The sequence below is a fragment of the Manihot esculenta genome, chromosome 4, assembly GCF_001659605.2.
Source record: "Manihot esculenta cultivar AM560-2 chromosome 4, M.esculenta_v8, whole genome shotgun sequence".
Classification (NCBI taxonomy): Eukaryota; Viridiplantae; Streptophyta; class Magnoliopsida; order Malpighiales; family Euphorbiaceae; genus Manihot; species Manihot esculenta.
The window spans coordinates 14008708-14035027 of NC_035164.2; the positions used below are offsets into that span (position 1 = coordinate 14008708).

The 26320-nt window shown below is 28.2% G+C and overlaps 1 long non-coding RNA gene across 4 annotated transcripts in view; it reads right to left on the bottom strand.

The window, feature by feature from the left end:
* Nucleotides 1-1458: 1458 nt before the first annotated feature.
* The window catches only part of LOC110608022, a 28084-nt gene continuing 3222 nt past the window's right edge, over nt 1459-26320 (bottom strand). The window contains exon 4 of one of the 4 annotated variants that reach the window (XR_006350470.1): nt 1459-3401. This is a non-coding gene — a long non-coding RNA (uncharacterized LOC110608022). Of the gene's footprint in view, nt 3402-5806; nt 6199-22650; nt 23590-26320 lie in introns of those variants that run through there. The other 3 variants (XR_006350469.1, XR_006350471.1, XR_006350472.1) reach the window with 3 other exon arrangements.

Below are 26320 nucleotides of genomic sequence, written 5' to 3' on the forward strand. Positions count from 1 at the left end.
CTATATAATTTTTTTATTTATATAAATTTAAAGCACTTGTTTATTAAATATTTTTATCCACTTCAATCCCTATAAATTAATTTATTAATTAAAATATATAATATTTTTAAAAAATATATTTTAATAATACCAACTTAATTATAGACAATTAATTTGTATGATAACAATTAAAAATATGTGATATTTTTCTAATAGTTTTATAAAAAAATTATATAAACTTATAAACCTAAATTTTAGTAATTTCAACCCTATTTAAAATATTTTCAATCAGCATATATAAATAAATTTTAGCCTTTTATTTTTAAAATTTTTATATTTTTTATCACGTTAAATATATCTATATAATTTTTATTTAATATATATTCATATTAATTTAAAGAACTAATTTATTATATTAATTTATAATGTTAAACATTACTTCATAATCAACTCCTATCACGTATACAAGTATAATTAATAATATGTAATATTTTTCTAATATTGCAATAAAAAATTATATTAATCTAAAAGTCTAAATTTTAGCAATTTCATCCAAATTTAAAATATTTTCAATCATATATATAAAGAAATTTCAGCATTTTATTTTTAAAATTTTAATATTTTTTATTATATTAAATATCTTTATATAATTTTTTTTAATGTGCATTCATATAAATTTAAAGGACTTATTTATTAATTTTTTTATCTCTTCATCGCTATAAATTATTTTATTAAGCAAAATTTATAATAATTAAAATTTTTTTTTATAATACAAACCTAATTATAAACAATTAAAATGTACAATAATAAGTAATAATATGTGATATATTTTAAATATATCATATGGGTCCATCAAATGGGTCTCTCAATGTTCTATCTGATGAAAGGACCTGCAAAATAAGGAAAAACGGTTAGGGGTCTAACGGGGATTCCCCGGTGGAGACCCTCCGACGTTCAAGTCAGATTTCATGAATTAAAGTAGTATATTTAGGCAAGAGTTGCAGAGAGAAAATAAAAATGGAGTCCAGGAAGGAGAAGGAAGAAGAAGCCCCCTGAGCCTCCAGAAGAGAGAGCCCTAAGAAAAGAGAAGACCCCCTAGTCTATAGTGCTACCTGTCCATGTCACTCAGGCCCGTACGTACGGACGTGTCAAACCCCTTCTCCATGCCAGGCGGCCATTTAATTCTCCCTGTCACACGTGCGAACAGGGTTGGTGAGTGACTGGGCCTGCTTCCCTATTGGGCCTGTGCTCGTATCTGATCTGAATTGCCTTGGGTTGCTGGTTCTGGGCTTGTGAAATCGGGCTGTCTTTCGAGCATATGGTCTGACGGGCTTTGGACTTGTGGCCTTCTTTTGGATCCGTCCTTATTTCTGGGCTAGAAAAACCAGGCGGTTATCAATTGCCCCTTTACCTCCTCGGCAATTATTCCATGACTGGCGAGGGCTCCATTCATGACCGTGTGGCCTGAGAATTGCTCTTGTCGAAAGTGTTCTTTCCTTGCCTTTTTTTTTGTCTCTTTACTTTGATGTTTTGAATGTATGGTGATATGGAGATGTGTATTCGATGATGAATGATATTTCACCTCGACATGTACCTCATCATTATTTTTCACTTAGACTATCTTCTGGCTTTGTCAATTTTTCTTAATTGATGGACTAGGCCGGCTCTACTGAGACTCTGCTAGTCGAACTGATCCGGGCTAAGAGCTCGGAGTATGGTTAAGCTTCTGACTTGCGAGTTTTTCTTATTCCCATGAGGGCATTTCTGTTTTTAACTCACGATCTCGTCATTATTGCGAGCTCGGATACATAATACCTTGTTCCTCTTGAGATAACCTTCTGGCAGTCAGTGCGGTTTGAGCTGTGTGCTCCACTGGGATAGAGAGCTTGGTCTTTTGTCGTTTTCCTCTTCCTGGGTTATCCTTGTTAAATGTTTGTTTATGCTGAGTTAATCCGAGCTGTGAGCACAGTCCTTCGCCTTCGTTTATCCTTTTATGTGTTTCTGCATTTGTGGGCCTTTTCATAAAGGGAGCTCGGTTCTCTGTTATTTCTTCTATACTTATCTTTGTTCTACTTGAGTGTTTTCATGTCGCGAGTTCATCCGAGCTGGGAGCTCGACTCTTTGCTTTTTTGCTTAGGCTTTTATGCCTATAGCCTGTGACGCTGCCTGTATCGCGAGCTCGAGAGTTCGGAATTTCACTTTCTTCACTTTTGTGCCCCGAGCTCTTTTGTGAAGTCGGACTTAATTTCTTGTTTTCTTGTCGAGCCTTATATGGGCTATGTCTCAGTCTGACTGCTTATTTGTTCGGCTTCAACTTTTCTTTTATAAACTTGTAGCCTCGCCAGTCCAGATATGAGGCCCCTCCAAGCTTCTGGGAAGATCGACTCTGGATTGAAGAGGTTGGACTATTTGTTTTGGACTTGACCATACTGCGGTTCGATTCTTTTGTATTCTAATGAGTCAGGGCTTTCTACTGCCCCTGAGTGTTATATGGGCTGTCTGCCCTCGAGCGTTTTACGGGCTCTTGGCTGCCTAGACCTCTCTCTAGGCTAGCTGAGCTGGTTTAGTGCCAGCAATTGATTCTCGAGGTTGATGCCTCTTATGATTGCCCCTCATTCTTTGTTTGGTTCTGTATTTTGGTATGCATTTTGCTTAGGATTCGCCTCGCCTTAATTCGGTCTGCCTATTGGATTTACCAGTACCGAGCTCATTTTCTTGAGATTGGCATGGTGCTTTGGCGTTTTGGCACTGCGAGCCTTGTTTTGGCCGTTAGTAGGTCGTATTGCTACATGATACAGGTGTTGGGGCGCCTTAGTTTAATTTCGTTATATGCTGGCTATTTTGCGAGATCTAGGTCTTATTAGCCTGAATCCGAGCTCTTCTGAGAGGTCGGATTCGAACTCTTTCATTTCTATTCCAGCACCCTCTTGAGGTCAGCATGGCATTTTGGCGCTTTTGGCTATTGTGCGAGATCAAAGTCTCTTTACCTTATGACTCGAGCTCCTTTGGGAGGTCGGAGTTTAGCTTTTCATTTAGGGTCCCGTGCCCCAATCTTTTATATGAGGTCGGAACTATGTTCTTATGAGTTATTTTTGTGTGTTGTCATTGTATACCGCTGTTTGCTGTGAGCATACGACGTCGGAAAATTCTTTGGGGATCCCGGCTTTTGTCGCTCCGGGAAATCTTTGAGATCTTCGCCAGCCGTTTTTTGCTCCGAGAGATCTTTTGAGATCTTTGCCGTTTTTGCTCCAGGAGATCTTACGGGATCCTGGCCGTTTTTGCTCCAGGAGATCTTACGGGATCCTGGCCGTTTTTGCTCCGGGAGATCTTTGAGATCCGCCGGTCTTGTACCTCCTTGAGATTTTGCACAAGATTCGGGCTCTGTGCCTGCCTGAGGTCTTTGAGCGAGATTCAGGATTTTTCTGCAAAATAAAAGCTTGCACAGAGCGCATATAACGAGGATGCTCATTTGTTAATTCAATAATATTCATCAATAAATAATATGTCGCACATGTCACTTAGTTTCATATTTCGGGTGAACGTAAATATTAGCTCTAACTAACAATATTAATTCATGCAATTCAAAAGTTCAATAAATAATATTTGCATGCGTAAATTTCTCCAGGATTTTTTCAATCTATAAAATGTAAGTAATTATCAGGATATCTAAACTCATAGAAGTATATTTTAATTAAATTTAGTCTTATTATTTACATGCGAAGCATGCCTTTTAGTAATCTATGAAATCATTTGTATTCAATAATGTCTAATTAAAAATAATTGTCAATAATTAAAGACATTTTTGAAATTCTGAAGCAAAATAATAAATAGACACAGCAAAGTACAATTTGGGTGACTAGAGCATATATATCATGGGCATTTAAAATAAGTGATTAAGGGCTTGTAACTTTTTCCAACAGTAATTATGCTAATGACACGTGGCAAGTTATGTGTACCTTACTTCAACATTAATTGGCATAACTATCCAAAATGTGGCGAGCAGCACTTCAGATGAGTGCAGGTTCTTGAAGATCGAGTGAGTGCTGGTTTGCGCTGATCCATGGTGTGCGGGTTCACGCCGATCCACTCATGGTGTCTGATCAATGGATTTTCAATTATTCAAAAGACCCAGTTCATCATGGAGGCCATTCTTCAGATCTGGTGGTCCAAAGTTTCCCATCTGATTGTGTAGACCCAGGTAGCCGCTGCTCTGTGAAGCCAGCCTCACGCGGAATCCTCCACTGTACGAGCGCTTGAATACCTTGATTCAAACACCAGGTCTGGAGAATGGGCGTGCCAGAAATTTAGCCGAGCCCACCATCCCGATTTTACTCAGAGAGAGAAAGAAATTCCCTCTCTTCAGGTGGTGAGAGTCGCTCGCCGCGCCACTAAATCAATTGTGTGCATGAATTTGTGGAGGGGTTATAGGCTGGCCGAGCGTTGACGCTGCTTACTTTGCAGAACTTGCTTGAGCAAGCCTCCCTTTTGGACCCACCCCCTTGGGTTACGAGCCCACGTCACCTGGCTTGGTTGGTGGCTGGCTAGTTTTAGGTTTCTTCTTTTCTCTTCTTCTTCTTTTTTTTTTTTAGGGCTTTAGCAAAATGGTTGTCGAGGACCCAACCTGTTTAGCCTTCTCTTGAGATCTGCCGATCGAGTAGCATTGTCGGCTTGTACAAAATTCAATTTTGAATGCTTGTCGTCCTGGTTGAAGGCTTGCCGACCTGGTACCCTGACCGACCTGTTGAGCTCTTGATTTTTCAACCTACGGGCTTGACCATACAGATTCCTCGATGCCTCGATCAAGCGTCCTGGTACTAAGGCAGGCCTGTTCAATCAAAGGTTGAAGGATTGCCGACCTCATAACCCAACTGACCTGTCCAGACCTTGAGTGTCTGATCTACGGGCTTGACCACGCAGATCCCTCGATGCTTTGATCAAGTGTCTTTTCGATGCTTTGTCCAGTGAAACCATTCATGGTCCTACTAGTGGTGCTTGATCAGTCGTCCTCTCGACGATCAGACGGACTAATGCCGACTATGCCGACCGAGGTATTTCAGCTCACCTCGTCTTCAAGTGGGGCGACATACAGAGTCCAAGTTCATCCAACTCGATCAACCCGGACATTTGATCATTTCTTATTGTCTCCATGTTGTCCCGATATTTGAGGGGCGCTGCTGTGTAATCAAGTTAGATGACCATGGATTGTGCCCTACTCGACCTGAAATGCTAGTCCGACCTCGCTTATTTTTATTTATTAATTTTTTCTCTAACTTGCTGATCTGGGACTTTACAGCCGACCTGCACATCTCACATTTACAACATATACACGGCCGACCTCACAATTTCAATAAATATACACATCATCTGAAGTTTCACTTCGTCAGATCTCAAAGAAAAGGTTAGTAGTAATAAAATTCAATAAATGTTAAAATAAACTATCTAAAAGACTATCAAGATATTCGTGAACCAGCTGGATCTTTCTTTTCAGCTAGGTTATTCAGCTGGGTTATTGTAAATCTCCAGCTTTCTTTTCGCATAAGCTTTCATACCTTCATGTGGATCTCAATGGGTGGATTTAGGAACTCCGGTGATGAAAAGATCTCCTTCGTTTCCCACAGACGGCGCCATTTGATAAATCTTTTTCTCCTCCTAGTCCATGATAGATTTGGCTTCCTTCTTGGTCCATCATATGGGTCCATCAAATGGGTCTCTCAATGTTCTATCTGATGAAAGGACTTGCAAAACAAGAAAAAATGGTCAGGGGTCTACCTGGGATTCTCCGGTGGAGACCCTCCGACGTTCAAGTCAGATTTCATGAATTAAAGTAGTATATTTAGGCAAGAGTTGCAGAGAGAAAATAAAAATGGAGTCCAGGAAGGAGAAGGAAGAAGAAGCCCCCTGAGCCTCCAGAAGAGAGAGCCCTAAAAAGAGAGAAGACCTCTAGTCTATAGTGCTACTTGTCCATGTCACTCAGGCCCGTACGTACGGACGTGTCAGACCCCTTCTCCACGCCAAGCGGCCATTTAATTCTCCCTGTCACGCGTTCGAACAGGGTTGGTGAGTGACTGGGCCTGCTTCCCTATTGGGCCTGTACTCGTATCTGATCCGAATTGCCCTGCGTTGCTGTTCTGGGCTTGTGAAATCGGGCCGTCTTTCGAGCATATGGTCTGACGGACTTTGGACTTGTGGTCTTCTTTTGGATCCGTCCTTATTCCTGGGCTAGGAAAACCAGGCGGTTATCAATTGCAATAAAAAAACTTATAAAAACTTAAAAATCTAAATTTTAACAATATCAACCCGACTTAAAATATTTTCGATCAACATATATAAAAAAATTTCATTAATTTATTTTTACAATTTTTATATTTTTTTATCAAGTTAAATATCTATATATAATTTTTATTTAATATATATATAAATTTAAAACACTAATTTATTAATTTTTTTTCATTTTTATCCCTATAAATTAATTTATCAGGCAAAATATATAATATTTTTTAAAAAAATATTTTTACAATATCAACCTAATTCTAAACAATTAAAATATACAATAACAATTAATAATATGTGATATTTTTCTAATATTGTAATAAAAAATTATATTAACGTAAAAATTTAAATTTTAGTAATTTTATTCAAACTTAAAATAATATTTTCATTGAGCACATTAAATATTTTTATATAACTTTTTCAACGTATATTCATATAAATTTAAACAACTTATTTATTAAATTCTTTTATCCACTTTCATCCCTATAAATTAATTTATCAAGTAAAATATATAATAATTTTTTTAAAAAATATTTTTACCCCAACAACCTAATTATAAACAATTAAAATATAGGATAACAATTAATAATATGTGATATTCTTCTAATATTGCAATAAAATAATTATATAAACTTAAAAATATAAATTTTAGCAATTTCATCCCCAACTTAAAATATTTCCAATCAATATATATAAAAAAATTTCAGTATTTTATTTTTAAAATTTTTGTATTTTTTATCACGTTAAATATCTCGATATAATTTTTTCAACATACATTCATATAAATTTAAAGTATTTATTTATTAATTTTTTTATCCTTTATTAGATAAACGGTATAATATTTTTTTAAAAAAATATTTTTACAATACCAATCTAATTATAAATAATTAAAATATACGATAACTATTAATAATATGTGATTTTTTTTAATATTGTAATAAAAATTAATATAAAACTTAAATTTTATAAATGATTTAAATATACTGTAACAATTAATAATATGTGATATTTTTTTAATATTGTAATAAAAAATTAATATAAAATCTAAATTTTAGCAATTTCAATCCGACTTAAAATATTTTCAATCAACATATATAAAGAGATTTTAACATTTTATTTTTAAAATTTTTATATTTTTTATCACATTCGATATCTTTATATAATTTTTTTAACGTATATTCATATAAATTTAAAAAACTTTTTTATTTAATTTTTTTTATCTACTTCATCTCTATAAATTCATTTATAAAATAAAATATATAATAATTTCTTTAAAAAATATTTTTATAATACCAACCTAATTATAAAAAATTAAATTATATAATCACAATTAAAAATATGTGATATTTTTCTAATATTGTAATAAAAAAATTATATAAACTTATAAATCTAAATTTTAGTAATTTCAACCCGATTTAAAATATTTTCAATCAGTATATATAAAGAAATTTTAGCCTTTTATTTTTAAAATTTTTATATTTTTTATCACGTTAAATATCTCTATATAATTCTTATTTAATATATATTTATATAAATTTAAAAAATTAATTTATTATATTAATTTATCACGTTAAATACCTCTGCATCACTATTGCTTCATAATCAACTCTTATCACAGTATATCAATTTGTTTTTGTTTTTCTTTGCATCCCTATATAAAATTTACAAAATTTAACTAAAATCAATAAATATAAAATCTCACTTAATTAAATATTAGTAAAGAAATATATTTTAAAAAAATATTTTTAAAATACCAACCTAATTATAAACCATTAAAATAATATGTGATATTTTTCTAATATTACAATAAAAAATTATATAAATTTAAAACCTAATTTTAACAATTTTAACCCTACTTAAAATATTTTCAATCCATGTATATAAAAAAATTTCAGCATTTTTTTTAAATTTTCATATTTTTTATCACATTAAATATCTCTATATAATATCTTTTCAAAGTGGATTCATATAAATTTAAATCACTTATTTATTAAATTTTTTTACCCATTTCGATCTTCATAAATTAATTTATAAAGTAAAATATATAATATTTTTTAAAAAAATATTTTAATAATACCAAACTAGTTATAAATAATTAAATTATACTATAACAATTAAAAATAGGTGATACTTTTCTAATATTACAATAAAAAATTATATAAACTTAAAAATTTAAATTTTAGCAATTTCAACCCAACTTAAAATATTTTCAATCAATATATATAAACAAAATTTCAGCCTTTTATTTTTAAAATTTTAATATTTTTTTATCACGTTAAATATGTTTATATAATTTTTATTTAATATATATTTATATAAATTTAAAGAACAAATTTATTATATTAATTTATCACGTTAAATATCTCAATATAGCTATTACTTTATAATCAATTTATTTTTGCTATTCTTTGCATCCCTAAATAAAATTTAGGGAATTTATCTAAAATTGATAAATATAAAATCTCATTTAATTAAATATCACTAAGGAATTATTTCTTTTAAAAAACATTTTTACAATACCAATCTAATTATAAACCATTAAAATATACTATAACAATCAATAATATGTGTTATTTTTCTAATATTACAATAAAAAATTATATAAATTTAAAATTTTAATTTTAGCAATTTTAATCTGACTTAAAATATTTTCGATCAGCATATACAAATAAATTTTAGCATTTTATTTTTAATTGTTCTATATTTTTTTATCATGTAATTTTCTTTAATATCTATTCATATAACTTTAAAGAACTAATTTATTATATTAGTAATATATATTCATATAAATTTAAAGAACTAATTTATTATATTACTTTATCACATTAAATATTTCTGTATTGTCAATTTATTTTTACTATTCTTTGCCTCCCCATAAAAAAACTACAAAATTTACGTAAAATCAATAGATATAAAATCTCATTAAATAATTTATCACTAAAAATTTTTTTTAAAAAAATATTTTTACAATACCAACTTAATTATAAACCATTAAAATATATGATAATAATTAATAATATGTGATATTTTTTTAATATTAAAATAAAAAATTATGAAACTTATAATCTTAATTTTAATAATTTTAATCCGATTTAAAACATTTTCAATTAGTATATATAAAAATATTTCAGTATTTTATTTTTAAAATTTTCATAATTTTTTATCACGTAAATATCTCTATATAATTTTTATTTAATATACATTCACATAAATTTAAAATGCTAATTTATTTTTTTCTCATTTTAATCCCTAGAAATTATTTTATCAGGCAAAATATATAATATTTTTTTAAAAAATATTTTTATAATATCAACTAAATTATAAACGATTAAAATATACAATAACAATTAATAATATGCGTTATTTTTCTAATATTACAATAAAAAATCAAATAAACTTAAAAACCTAAATTTTAGCAATTTTAACCCGATTTAAAATATTTTCAATCAATATATATAGAAAATTTTAGCTTTTTATTTTTAAAATTTTTATATTTTTTTATCACGTTAAATATATTTATATAATTTTTATTTAATATATATTTATATAAATTTAAATAACTAATTTATTATATTAATTTATCACTTTAAATATCTCAACATAGCTATTGCTTCATAATCAACTTATTTTTGCTATTCTTTGCATCCCTATATAAAATTTACTAAATTAAATATCATTTAATTAAAGAAAATATCATTTAATTAAATATCACTATGGAATTATTTCGTTTAAAAAATAGACATATTATAACAATTAATAATATTTGTTATTTTTCTAATATTACAATAAAAAGTTATATAAATTTAAAAACTTAATTTTAATAATTTTAACCCGACTTAAAGTATTTTCGATTAGCATGTATAAAGAAATTTCAGCATTTTATTTTTAAAATTTTTATATTTTTTTTTATTACGTTAAATATCTATATATAATTTTCTTTAATATATATTCATATAAATTTAAAGAACTAATTTATTAGATTAATAATAATTGTTCATATAAATTTAAAGAACTAATTTATTATATTAATTTATCACATTAAATATCTATGTATCACCATTGCTTAGTAATCAACTCCTTTTCCTATATATCAATTTATTTTTACTATTCTTTGTATTTTTATATAAAAACTGAGTAAAATCAATAGATATAAAATCTCATTTAATAATTTATCATTAAAAAAATTTTTTTTTTAAATATTTTTATAATACCAACTTAACTATAAACCATTAAAATATACGATAACAATTAATAATATCTGCTATTTTTTTATTATTAAAATAAAAAATTATATAAACTTAAAAACTTAATTTTAACAATTTTAACCCGACTTAAAATATTTTTAATCAGCGTATATAAAGAAATTTCAGTATTTTATTTTTAAAATTTTCATATTTTTTTATCACGTTAAATATCTTTATATAATTTTTATTTAATATACAATTTTATCAGATAAAAAATATAATATTCTTTTAAAAATATTTTTATAATATCAACCAAATTATAAACAATTAATAATATGTGTTATTTTTCTAATATTACAATAAAAAATTATATAAATTTAAAAACTTAATTTTAACAATTTCAATCTCGACTTAAAATATTTTCAATTGACATAATAAAAAAATTTCAGAATTTTATTTTTAAAATTTTTATATTTTTTATTACCTTAATTATCTCCATATAATTTTTGTTTAATATACATTCATATAAATTTAAAGCACTGATTTACTAATTTTTTTCTATTTTTATCCCTATAAATTAATTTATTGGTAAATATATAATATTTTTTAAAAAATATTTTTAAAATACCAACTTAATTATAAATAATTATATAAATTATATAAATTTAAAAATTTAATTTTAGCAATTTTAACATAACTTAAAATATTTTTAATAAGCATATATATATAAAGAAATTTCAGCATTTTATTTTTAAAATTTTTATATTTTTTTTATCTCATTAAATATCTATATATAATTTTCTTTAATATATATTTATATAAATTTAAAGAACTAATTTATTATATTAGTAATATATATTCATATAAATTTAAAAAACTAATTTATTATATTAATTTATCACATTAAATATCTCTATATCGCGGTTACTTTATAATTAACTCATTTTCCTACAAATTTATGTAAATCAATAAATATAAAATCTCATTTAATAATTTATCACTAAGAAAATTATTTTTTTAAAAAATATTTTTATAATACCAACCTAATTATAAACCATTAAAATATACGATAACAATTAATAATATGTGATATTTTATTAATATTAAAATAAAAATTTTTATAAATTTAAAAACTTAATTTTAATAATTTCAACCCGACTTAAAACATTTTCAATCAGTATATATAAAGAAATTTTAATATTTTTTTATCACATGAAATATCTCTATATAATTTTTATTTAATGTACATTCATATAAATTTAAAACGCTAATTTATTAATTTTTTTATTTTAATCTCTATAAATTATTTTATGAGGCAAAATATATAATATTCTTTTAAAAATTATTTTTATAATATCAACCAAATTATAAACAATTAAAATATACAATAACAATTAATAATATGTGTTATTGTTCTAATATTACAATAAAAAATTATATAAACTTAAAAATCTAAATTTTAGTAATTTCAATCTCGACTTAAAATATTTATAATTTTTATCACGTTAAATATCTCTACATAATTTTTATTTAATATACATTCACATAAATATAAAGCACTGATTTATTAATTTTTTTCATTTTTATCCCTATAAATTAATTTATCAGGTAAAATATATAATATTTTTTAAAAAAATATTTTTAAAATACCAACTTAATTATAAATAATTAAAATATACGAGAAAAATTAATAATATATGATATTTTTCTAATATAACAAAAAAATTATATTAACTTAAAAAAAATAAATTTTAGCAATTTCATCCAAACTTCAATTATTTTCAATCTACATACGTAATAAAATTTCAACATTTTTTAAATATTTTTATATTTTTTATAACATTAAATATCTCTATATAATTTTTTTATTCATATAAATTTAAAGCACTTATTTATTAAATATTTTTATCCACTTCAATCCCTATAAATTAATTTATAAGTAAAATATATAATATTTTTTAAAAAAAATATTTTTATAATATCAAGCTAATTATAAACAATCAAATTATACGATAACAATTAAAAATATGTGATATTTTTCTCATATTGTAATAAAAAAATTATATAAATTTATAAATCTAAATTTTAGCAATTTCAACCCGACTTAAAATATTTTTAATCAGTATATATAAGAAATTTTAGTCTTCTATTTTTAAAATTCTTATATTTTTTTATCACGTATCCGTATATAATTCTTATTTAATATATATTCATATAAATTTAAAGAAATAATTTATCATATTAATATATTAAATATCTTTGTTATTTTTGTTATTGCTTCATAATCAACTCCTATTACTGTATATCAATTTATTTTTGCTATTTTTTGCATTCTTATATATACAAAATTTACATAAAATCAATAAATATAAAATCTCACTTAAATAAATATCACTAAAGAAATGTATTTAAAAAAATATTTTTAAAATAACAATCTAGTTATAAACCATTAAAATATAAATAACAATTAATAATATGTGATATTTTTCTAATATTACAATAAATAATTTTATAAATTTAAAAACCTAATTTTAACAATTTTAACCCGACTTAAAATACTTTCAATCAGTATATATAAAGAAGTTTAAGCATTTTATTTTTAAAATTTTTATATTTTTTATCATATTAAATATCTCTATATAATTTTTTTTTAAAGTGCATTTATATAAATTTAAATCACTTATTAAATTTCTTTTGTCCACTTTAATCTTTATAAATAAAATATATAATATTTTTTTAAAAAATATTTTTATAATACCAACCTAATTATAAATAATTAAATTGTACGATAACAATTAAAAATAATGTGATATTTTTCTAATATTGCAATAAAAAATTATATAAACTTAAAAATCAAAATTTGAATAATTTTAACTCGACTTAAAATATTTTCAATCAATATATATAAAGAAAATTTTAGCCTTTTATTTTTAAAATTTTAGCCTATTCTAAGGAAATAAAATAAACATGTACACAAAATAATATATATAAGATCTGTTAGTTATACAAATCCCTATGATTACGTAATTTACTCCTAATTAGGTAGTTCATGGACCATCATTCAAAACCTTTGTAATGCCGTAGGCATGGAAAAACTAAAAAATGAAAACATTATTGTCCAGTTCTTTGACAAAGTTAACAGCCCTATTAGGAAAGAGACGACCCACTATGCAAAATCTCCATTCTCCGTGTTGCCCTACATTAGTATTGTCATATCCCTCACCAATGATAATGATTAGATCTGTCATAACAATCATTAAAGAACCTTGTATTTACAAGAGAAAAATGAAACCCCATAGCGGGAGAGAGAGTATACATATAATATCCATAATCTACATCTATCTATCTATTTAGTAATTCTATAATCTATATCTATCTATTCTATAATTTTATTCTATTTATATTTAAGTTTTATTTTATTATTATTTTAAATTAAATTCTAAAAAATAATTTAATAGTTAAAAATTATTAATTAGTTATTAAAAAATATAAATTTACAAAATAAAATTTTAACCGATTAAAGTAATTTATATTTAAATTATAATTTGTTAAAGATTAATTTTAATTATTTTATATTTATGTTAAATATATTTGAAATACACTTTATTGTTTTCTTTTATAATTAAATATGAATTTTAATTTATTTTTTAGGACTTTTATTTTATTATAATTATTTGTTATTTAATAGTTTGAAAAATTAAATGGAAGCTTATATTTTTGAAAACAAATTATAGTATGATAATTATATTAAAAGATATTTTATTTTAATATTTATAAATTAATTTTAAATAAAAAATTATAACTTACAGCTAACAATTTATACTATATAAAAGCAGAAAAAAAAGGACAATAACTATTTTGATTGATTCAAAAATAACATAAGAATTTATTAATATTCTTAAAAAAATTTAATTTAATATTAGGTTGATTTTCTATTTAAATTAATTATATTTTATCAAATTATTTATATTTAAATTTTATTTAATCAAAAATTAATTTTAATTATTTTGTATTTATGTTAAATTTATTTGAAATACACTTTATTATTTCATTCTATAATTAAATATGAATTTTAATTCCACGTTTAGGAATTCTATTTTATTATAATTAATTTTTATTCAATGATTTAAAAAATTAAATCGAAGTTTACATTTTAATATTTATAAATAGAACATTTTCCATTTAAAATATCTATCTCAAAGCAAAGTAGGTATAAACCTATTTAAATGAGAATTTATTAAAATTATACTTAAAATTAAATTGTATATAATAATTAATTGATAAATTCTATATATGAAGTATTCTATTAATATGCAGGATTAAATTTAATTAATTATTTAATTTTAATTAATTATTTTAATTTTTATACTTAAAATATTTTAAAATTTATATAGACTTAAAATACTTAATTCTATTTATAATTAAGTTTTATTTTTTATTATTTTAAATAAAATTCTAAGAAACAACTTAATATTTTAAAATTACTATTTAAATAAAGATTTACATATAATATTGATTAAAAAGTCAATTATTTACTTTTTTTTCCAATCTGAATAAATCCTCATTCTATATATTAATAAACAAAATATGTATACTTTTAATTAGTATTTATAAATTTAATAAACTAAATCTATTAATATATCAATTCTTAATTAACTTTTAATATGAAACTATAATTTGCATATCTATTTATAGCAACTAAAAACTTATATTATTATTATATTAACATTCTATTTATTCACTATTTTCTTTAATTTAAAATAATGTAAGAATTTATTAATATTATAAAAAATTTAATTTAATGGGTTAGATTGATTTTCTATTTAAATTAATTATATTTTGATGATCTGAGATCCAGAAAATAGGGTTTACAATGGGTTCTGTAAAACTGGAAAAACTTCTACATAGAGGAGAATATTTCTCCTTTTATATGTTTCCTTTTGTCTGCTAGTGACGTGCTAACAGAACGTCTATCATTGGTCCACCTGTCCCTGCTACGTTGATACGGGCGTACGAGGGAATCAGATCTCTGCTCCATGCGTAACGGCCTTTGATTCTCCCTGTTCGTGTGTATATGGACCTACAAGGCAGGTGGATGAATCTTCCTGCTGGTTCCGGGCTAGGCCGGAAGATAGGAACAAAGCTGGGCCTAAAGGGGGCCGGCCCGTGGAGCAGTGAAGGCTGGGCCGACCTGGCTGAGAAATTCAGAGGGGGCCTGGTATCGAGGATTTAATGGGCCGGACCTGTCAGTGCAGAGGATGTGTGGGCTTTCGGATGATGAGCCTTTATCGCGGGCTTGGCCTTTGACCGGGGTGGAGAAACCCAGCGGTCATCAATTGCCCCTTTACCTTCTCGGCAGTTATTGCCCCAACTGTCGAGAGGGTAAACACCAAGGATCATTATGACCGCGCCTGTTTGAATTCAGCTTGCTCCATAATGCCCTTTCTAATAATTATACCAAAATAAAACTCTTCTCATGCAATATTAATTACAACCCACATATCTATTATGTACATGCCATATTTGTACAATTTTCTATATGTCAAGTCTCAATAGTGAGAAAGGAATCGCGAATGAGTGTGTCTTGTTTAGTAATATTTTTTCGGAGCAATGGGATAAATATTCCAAATCTTTGAGGATTTTAAGTTTTAATCCAAAGGTTTTTTCCTATCGAAAATTCGGCACCGTCTCCTCTACATATTGGTCCTCATTCCATCTGTGAATGATAAAATTTCAATTTAGTGAACTCTCAATCTTAACTTTCCTAAACTTCCTTCAACCACAAACACAAACACAATTTTCAAATCAAATCAACACTTCATAGATACCAAGTGTCAACAATGAGAAAGGAATAATGGATTGAGTGACCACATTATTTATTAATATATTTTTGGATAATGGCATAAAAAATTTAAACTTTTAAAGATTTTTTGCATTTTAATTAAAAAGATGTTACTTGTTACAATAACTTAGAATTTAAAAACATTTAGCAATTCAATTCAAATTTGAAATGTAAGTGGGAGAGCATTTGCCGGTGGCTAAAGTAACGTTCCATCTGTATTTTTTTATTACTTAACGGTGGATCATACGCTACACATTGAATAACCAATGTGAGAAATTAACTGCCAGTTAATGGTAAAAATCCAAGTTTGGTGTTTAACTAACCTGACTTAAAGTAAAATTTGGAAATTGTTGCCGGAACAATTCAACTATGCTTTTCCTAAGCGAAGCAATGCTATAGTCTCCAACATCTAGAGAGCTCAAATCATAGCCGTCTCACAACCTAGGATCCTTAGTCATCAGCACCACCGCCGGTGCAGTCTGTGCTACGTGAGTGACCTTTCGCTCCTAAATTACTGTCAACATTGTCTTCATATCAAATTTACCTATGGACACCACCGTCGCTCCCATAGTTAAAGCCTCACGAAATAACATAAACCATAAACATGAAAATAAGGCAAAAGGAAGTTGCAGCTGCCATCCAGGTCGTGTAAACCTCATGACTTACAGCCACTATACATGTGAAATTTCTATGAGTCAAAACCACTCCATCAACTCGACCAGTAGTCCGTGAGGATAGAGACATCGCAGGGTCCAATCGGTAAACCTTCCCTCGAGTACGATTGTTTTGAGATTAGGAATTATACGAGCAGCATTCGACGTTATGAACACAATTGCAGGTATTGACAGCTGAATTTGGTGGAGAATCTCATGTTTAAAGATAATTGATTCTTAAGGAGACCTAACGACACCGAGAGAGAAGATACAGAAATAAAGAATCGAAAGGTGAATAGAGTTAGGAGAAAGAACAAAGGCAATATCTACTTTTCTGAAGCCAAAATGGTGGTGAAGCGAGAAGTCTAATTTTTTGTGCGAAGGACGAAGTCGGGAAAATAAATTCGACAGAGAGTGACGGCATGGAAGAGAGCGTTTTATGTTTTTCTACACCAATTAAGAATTTTAACTTAACTAACCAAGGATTAATATCTCACCTTGGTTATCCAAGGTGTAGTGTAGAGTCCACCGTCAAGTAATAAAAAAATACAATATGGCCTGCTACCGATAGATGCTCCCCCACTTTCAATTCAAATTTGGAAAGAATCGCCAAATATTTTTAAATCTTAATTCATTGTGCCAAGAAATAAAATTTTGGATTTTTTATGCCATTATCCTTTTTTCTTCAAGCAACAATTTAATTTAGTCTGCTAGTGAATGAGGATTTGGGGTAGCTGCGACACTTCGTCTATGCCTTATAACTTCTAATGCCAACTTACGTTTTATATCTAGACTGTGACACTGCCTTTCAAGTGTTGTTTTATATCATAAATTACACCTATTGGCTTGCCAATTGCCGTTTTTTTGACAAGCTTTCCAAGTTATTCATTTTAGGTACTTCAGTATGCTCCTACTCTATGTTATAGTCAAGTTTTGGCAATATTAAGGGTCTAATTCACTCATGGTCTCTTTATGAAAATTGCTCTCCTATATCTTAGCTAATTCAGTGATTTCTTTTGTGGCTTTACTTTTATCTATAATCTTATAAATATTATTATTTGCATGCTAATTATTTTAGTCATACTAAACTTATTAAATTTTCATTAAGTAATTTATTCGACGTGAAAATCTATTAATATGGCTTGAATATACATCGCTGCTATTTGCTAATTAAAGTCTGAACATTTATTATCTTTGGACCGCACCCGAAGGCTGCCTACATACCTCCAATAGAGGATCAGGTCTACGTAGCTCTTAACAATAGATAATAACATAAAGTTTATACTAACATAATTTATTCTAGCTAATAATTAACCACATTATCACATTATATCTAGAATCAAGTAAATAACCAAGGAAACATAAATAATTATATTTTCATAGCTATATTTTGCACAATATTATTAAGAAACTAGATATCAATATTCAAAACATGTATATATATATATATATACACACAAATTTATATATAAACAAATATCAATATAACTCATCAATAATAATTACTTGTACCGATTAAAGCGTTTAAAATCTAAACTTTTAAACTTTTAATAAACAATAACTATCTAAACTAACCCCTTAATCATACCTACCATCTTATAACTATCACTTATTTTATGTGTGTATTCTTCTTGTATCTTCAATTCACTTTTACATAATGTTTAGCTAATTAATCTTTCTTTACAACCCTTCGATTTTGTATTATGATAATTCAAATTTATTTCCCTAAAAGGTTATGACTTTGTTTCGATATCAAACAATCGTTACACTAAAAAGTGAACAAGAAGATTGGTCACTGACACGTTCTAGCCTATTTCACCCACTCATGGCTCTCCTTTTTTTCATTTCTCTTGTATTATAATATATATAAAATGCCTCCTTTTAATTACAAACAACACAAAAAACAAATATATTTTTCGAGTACATTGTCGCTATCATAGAATTTTTCTATACCTTATTGCTGATGTCTCTAGTATTTTATTTTAAAAGGATATAAACTTTTATTAGAAGTCACTTCATAGTAATTAGAAACTTGTCATGAAACAACTGCATCAGATATAAGGCATCTACCATATCCTAGCAGATTCTTAAAAGTGATGCACAAACTTTCCAATCAATGCTCCAATGTACATAATGTAATCTGCAGCTTACAATACACACATTTGCAGCATTGAATAGATTATTGCGATCACGACTTTTATCTTCTAATACATGTTGAATGTCAAATAACATTCTTAGCCAACTTACAAAAACCTATAGTAGAGTTATATCCTGACCTTAACTTATAAGGTATATACATTTGCTTATACTTGTTCCTTCTCCTTAATACCTACAACGGCCTAAACGTTAGCTCTAATACCACTAACTGCAACACTCCTATAAGGTTATTTAACTAACCGAAATGGAGATGTCACGTTTCGTGGTGCTTATCTTATTTTTTCAATTAACTATTATCATGTATTTCATGATATTTTTTCCTACCGAAAATACTCTAGAGTCTCCTTTCTAAACTGGTTCTAATTTCATCTATGAATAATAAAATTTCACTTCAATGAACTCTCAACCTTTAACCCCCAAACGTCATTCAATCACAAACACAATTTTCAACTCAGATAAACTCTTCTAATAATTATACCAAAATAAAACTCTTCTCATGCAATATTAATTACAACCCACATATCTATTATGTACATGCCATATTTGTACAATTTTCTATATGTCAAGTCTCAATAGTGAGAAAGGAATCGCGAATCAGTGTGTCTTGTTTAGTAATATTTTTTCGGAGCAATGGGATAAATATTCTAAATCTTTGAGGATTTTAAGTTTTAATCCAAAGGTTTTTTCCTATCGAAAATTCGGCACCGTCTCCTCTGTATATTGGTCCTCATTCCATCTGTGAATGATAAAATTTCAATTCAGTGAACTCTCAATCTTAACTTTCCTAAACTTCCTTCAACCACAAACACAATTTTCAAATCAAATCAACACTTCATAGATACCAAGTGTCAACAATGAGAAAGGAATAATGGATTGAGTGACCACATTATTTATTAATATATTTTTGGATAATGGCATAAAAAATTTAAACCTTTAAAGATTTTTTGCATTTTAATTAAAAAGATTTTACTTGCTACAATAGCTTAGAATTTAAAAACATTTAGCCATTCAATTCAAATTTGAAATGTAAGTGGGAGAGCATTTGCCGGTGGCTAAAGTAACGTTCCATCTGTATTTTTTTATTACTTAACGGTGGATCATACGCTACACATTGAATAACCAATGTGAGAAATTAACTGCCAGTTAATGGTAAAAATCCAAGTTTGGTGTTTAACTAACCTGACTTAAAGTCAAATTTGGAAATTGTTGCCGGAACAATTCAACTATGCTTTTCCTAAGCGAAGCAACGCTATAGTCTCCAACATCTAGAGAGCTCAAATCATAGCCGTCTCACAACCTAGGATCCTTAGTCATCAGCACCACCGCCGGTGTAGTCTGTGCTACGTGAGTGACCTTTCGCTCCTAAATTACTGTCAACATTGTCTTCATATCAAATTTACCTATGGACACCACCGTCACTCCCATAGTTAAAGCCCTCACGAAATAACATAAACCATAAACATGAAAATAAAGCAAAAGGAAGTTGCAGCTGCCATCCAGGTCGTGTAAACCTCATGACTTACAGCCACTATACATGTGAAATTTCGATGAGTCAAAACCACTCCATCAACTCGACCAGTAGTCCGTGAGGATAGAGAATCATCGCAAGGTCCAATCGGTAAACCTTCCCTCGAGTACGATTGTTTTGAGATTAGGAATTATACGAGCAGCATCCGACGTTACAAACACAATTGCAGGTATTGACAGCTGAATTTGGTGGAGAATCTCATGTTTAAATTTAAACAATTGATTCTTAAGGAGACCTAACGACACCGAGAGAGAAGATACAGAAATAAAGAATTGAAAGGTGAATAGAGTTAGGAGAAAGAACAAAGGCAATATCTACTTTTCTGAAGCTAAAATGGTGGTGAAGCGAGAAGTCTAATTTTTTGTGCGAATGACGAAGTCGGGAAAATAAATTCGACAGAGAGTGACGGCATCGAAGAGAGCGTTTTATGTTTTTCTACACCAATTAAGAATTTTAACTTAACTAACCAAGGATTAATATCTCACCTTGGTTATCCAAGGTGTAGCGTAGAGTCCACCGTCAAGTAATAAAAAAATACAATATGGCCTGCTACCGATAGATGCTCCCCCACTTTCAATTCAAATTTGGAAAGAATCGCCAAATATTTTTAAATCTTAATTCATTGTGCCAAGAAATAAAATTTTGGATTTTTTATGCCATTATCCTTTTTTCTTCAAGCAACAATTTAATTTAGTCTGCTAGTGAATGATGATTTGGGGTAGCTACGACACTTTGTCTATGCCTTATAACTTCTAATGCCAACTTACGTTTTATATCTAGACTGTGACACTGCCTTTCAAGTGTTGTTTTATATCATAAATTACACCTATTGGCATGCCAATTGCCGTTTTTTTTACAAGCTTTCCAAGTTATTCATTTTAGGTACTTTAGTATGCTCCTACTCTAAGTTATAGTCAAGTTTTGGCAATATTAAGGGTCTAATTCACTCATGGTCTCTTTATGAAAATTGCTCTCCTATATCTTAACTAATTCAGTGATTTCTTTTGTGGCTTTACTTTTATCTATAATCTTATAAATATTATTATTTGCATGCTAATTATTTTAGTCATACTAAACTTATTAAATTTTCATTAAGTAATTTATTCGAAGTGAAAATCTACTAATATAGCTTGAATTTACACCGTTGCTATTTGCTAATTAAAGTCTTAACATTTATTATCTTTGGACCGCACCCGAAGGCTGCCTACGTACCTCCAATAGAGGATCAGGTCTACGTAGCTCTTAACAATAGATAATAACATAAAGTTTATACTAACATAATTTATTCTAGCTAATAATCAACCACATTATCACATTATATTTAGAATCCAGTAAATAACTAAGAAAACATAAATAATTATATTTTCATAGCTATATTTTGCACAATATTATTAAGAAACTAGATATCAATATTCAAAACATGTATATATATATATATATATATATACACAAATTTATATATAAACAAATATCAATATAACTCATCAATAATAATTACTATATATACACACAAATTTATATATAAACAAATATCAATATAACTCATCAATAATAATTACTTGTATCGATTAAAGCGTTTAAAATCTAACTATATCACCAATATAGATAACAACTAAACTTTTAATAAACAATAACTATCTAAACTAACTCCTTAATCATACCTACCATCTTATAACTATCACTTATTTTATGTGTGTACTCTTCTTATATCTTCAATCCATATTTACATAATGTTTAGCTAATTAATCTTTCTTTAAAACCCTTCGATTTTGTATTATGATAATTCAAATTTATTTCCCTAAAAGGTTATGACTATGTTTCGATATCAAACAATCGTTACACTAAAAAGTGAACAAGAAGATTGGTCACTGACATGTTCTAGCCTATTTCACCTACTCATGGCTCTCTTTTTTTTTCATTTATCTTGTATTATAATATATATAAAATTCCTCCTTTTAATTACAAATAACACAAAAAACAAATATGTTTTTCGAGTACATTATAGCTATCATAGAATTTTTCTATACCTTATTGCTGATGTCTCTAGTATTTTATTTTAAAAGGATATAAACTTTTATTAGAAGTCACTTCATAGTAATTAGAAACTTGTCATGAAACAACTTCAGATATAAGGCATCTACCATATCCTAGCAGATTCTTAAAAGTGATGCACAAACTTTCCAATCAATGTTCCAATGTACATAATGTAATCTGCAGCTTACAATACACACATTTGCAGCATTGAATAGATTATTGCGATCACGACTTTAGACTATCACCCCAATCTTCTAATACATGTTGAATGTCAAATAACATTCTTAGCCAACTTACAAAAACCTATAGTAGAGTTATATCCTGACCTTAACTTATAACGTATAAACATTTGCTTATACTTGTTCCTTCTCCTTAATACCTAGAACGGCCTAAACATTAGCTCTAATACCACTAACTGCAACACCCCTATAAGGTTATTTAACTAACTGAAATAGAGATGCCAGGTTCGGTGGTGCTTCTCTTATTTTTTCAGTCAACTATTATCATGTATTTCATGACATTTTCTCCTATTGAAAATACTATAGAGTCTCCTTTCTAAACTGGTTCTAATTCCATCTATGAATAATAAAATTTCACTTCCATGAACTCTCAACCTTTAACCCCTAAACTTCATTCAATCACAAACACAATTTTCAACTCAGATCAACGCTTTTAATAATTATACCGAAACAAAATTATTCTCATGCAATATTAATTACAACCCACATATCTATTATGTATATGCCATATTTGTACAATTTTCATTATGTCATGTTTCAATAGTGAGAACGGAATCGCGAATGAGTGTGTCTTGTTTAGTAATATTTTTAGGGACAATGGCATAAATATTCCAAATCTTTGAGGATTTTAAATTTTAATCAAAAGGTTTTTTCCTATCGAAAATTCGGCACCGTCTCCTCTATATATTGGTCCTCATTCCATCTGTGAATTATAAAATTTCAATTCAGTGAACTCTCAATCTTAACTTTCCTAAACTTCCTTCAACCACAAACACAATTTTCAACTCAAATCAACACTTCATAGATACCAAGTGTCAACAATGAGAAAGGAATAATGGATTGAGTGACCACATTATTTATTAATATATTTTTGGATAATGGCATAAAAAATTTAAACCTTTAAAGATTTTTTGCATTTTAATTAAAAAGATTTTACTTGCTACAATAACTTAGAATTTAAAAACATTTAGCGATTCAATTCAAATTTGAAATGTAAGTGGGGGAGCATTTGCCGGTGGCTAACGTGACGTTCCTTATATATTTTTTTATTACTTAACGGTGGATCATACGCTACACATTGAATAACCAATGTGAGAAATTAACCACCGGTTAATGCTAAAAATCCAAGTTTAGTGTCTAACTAACCTGACTTAAAGTCAAATTTGGAAATTATTGCCGAAATAGTTTAACTACGCTTTTCCTAAGCGAAGCAACTCTGCAGGCTACAACATCTAGAGAGCTCAAATCATAGTCGTCTAACAACCTAGGATCCTTAGTCATCAGCACCACCGCCGGTGCAATCTGTGCTACGTGAGTGACCTTACTCTCCTCAATTACTATCAACATTGCCTTCATATCAAATTTAACCATGGACACCACCGCCGCTCCTATAGTTAAAGCAGTCACGAAATAACACAAACCATAAACATGAAAATGAGGCAACGGGAAAAAGGAAATTGTAGCTGCCATCCGAGTCGTGTAAACCGCATGACTTGCAGCCACCATATATGTGAAATTTCGATGAGTCAAAATCACTCCATTAACTCGACTAGTAGTACGTGAGGATAGAGAATCGTCGCAGGGTCCAATTAGTAAACCTTTTCTCCTTCCATTTCTCCACAGTGAGCTAGACTCATCATTAGCGATTCAAACTCGGGAGAGTCGAGTATGATTGTTCTGAGATTAGGAATTGTATGAGCACCATTCGACGTGACGAACCCAATTACAGGTTTCGACAGCTGAATTTGGTGAAGAATCTCAGGTTTAAAGATATTTGATTTCTAAGGAGAGGTAACGACACCGAGAGAGAAGATATAGAAATAAAGGATCGAAAGGTGAATAGAGTTAGGAGAAAGAACGAAGGCAATATCTCCTTTTTTGAGGCCAAAATGGTAGTGAAGCGAGAAGACTAATTTTTTGTGTGAAGGACGAGAATTAATGTCTCACCTTGGTTATTCAAGGTGTAGCATAGAGTCCACCGTCAAGTAATGAAAAAATACAATGTGGCTTGCTACCGACAGATGCTCCCCACTTTCAATTCAAATTTGAAAAGAATCGCTAAATATTTTTAAATCCTAATTTATTGTGCCAAGCAATAAAATTTCAGATTTTTTTATGCCATTATCCTTTTTTTTTTCAAACAACAATTTCATTTAGTCCGCTAGTGAATGAGGATTTCGGATAGTTGCGACACTTCGTCTATACTTTATAACTTTAAATGCCAACTTACATTTTATATCTAGACTGTGACACTGCCTTTCAAGTGTTGTTTTATATCATAAATTGCACCTATTAGCATGCTAATTGTCGTTTCTTTGACAAGCTTTCCAAGTTATTCATTTTAGGTACTTCTGTATGCTTTTATCCTAAGTTATAGACAAGTTTTGACAATATTAAGGATCTAATTCACTCATGGTCCCTTTATGAAAATTGTTCTCCTATATCTTAGCTAATTCAATGATTTCTTTTGTGGCTTTATTTTTATCTATAATCCTATAAATAATTAATCTTTCTTTAAAACCCTTCAATCTGGTATTATGATAATCCAAATTTATTTCCCTCAAAGGTTATGACTATGTTTCGATATCAAACAATCGTTACAGTAAAAAGTGAACAAGATGATTGGTCACTGACATGTTCTAACCTATTTCATCTAATCATGGCTCTCCTTTTTTTCATTTCTCTTATATCATAATGTTTATAAAATTCCTCTTTTTAATGAGAAACAACACAAAAACAATTATGTTTTTCGAGTTCATTGTCGCTATCGTAGAATTTTCCTATACCTTATTGCTGATGTCTCTAGTATTTTATTTTAAAAGGATATAAACTTTTATTAGAAGTCACTTTATAGCAATTAGAAACTTGTCATGATACAACTGCATCAGATATAAGGCATCTACCATATCCTAGCAGATTCTTAAAAGCGATGCACACAATTTCCACTCAATACTCCAATGTCCATAATGTAATCTGCAGCTTACAATACACACATTTGTAACATTGAATAGATTATTGCGATCACGACTTTAGACTATCACCTCTATCTTCTAACACATATTGAATGTCAAATAACATTCTTAGACAACTTACAAAAACCTATAGTAGAGTTGTATCCTGACCTTAACTTATAAGGTATATACATTTGCTTATACTTGTTCCTTCTCCTAAATACCTAGAACGGCCTAAACGTTAGCTCTAATACCACTAACTGCAACACCCCTATAAGATTATTTAACTAACCGAAATGGAGATGTCACGTTCCGTGGTGCTTCTCTTATTTTTGCAATTAATTGTTGTCATGTATTTCATGACATTTTTTCCTACCAAAAATACTCTAGAGTCTCCATCCTAAACTGGTTCTAATTCCATCTATGAATAATAAAATTTCACTTCAATGAACTCTCAACCTTTAACCCCCAAACTTCATTCAA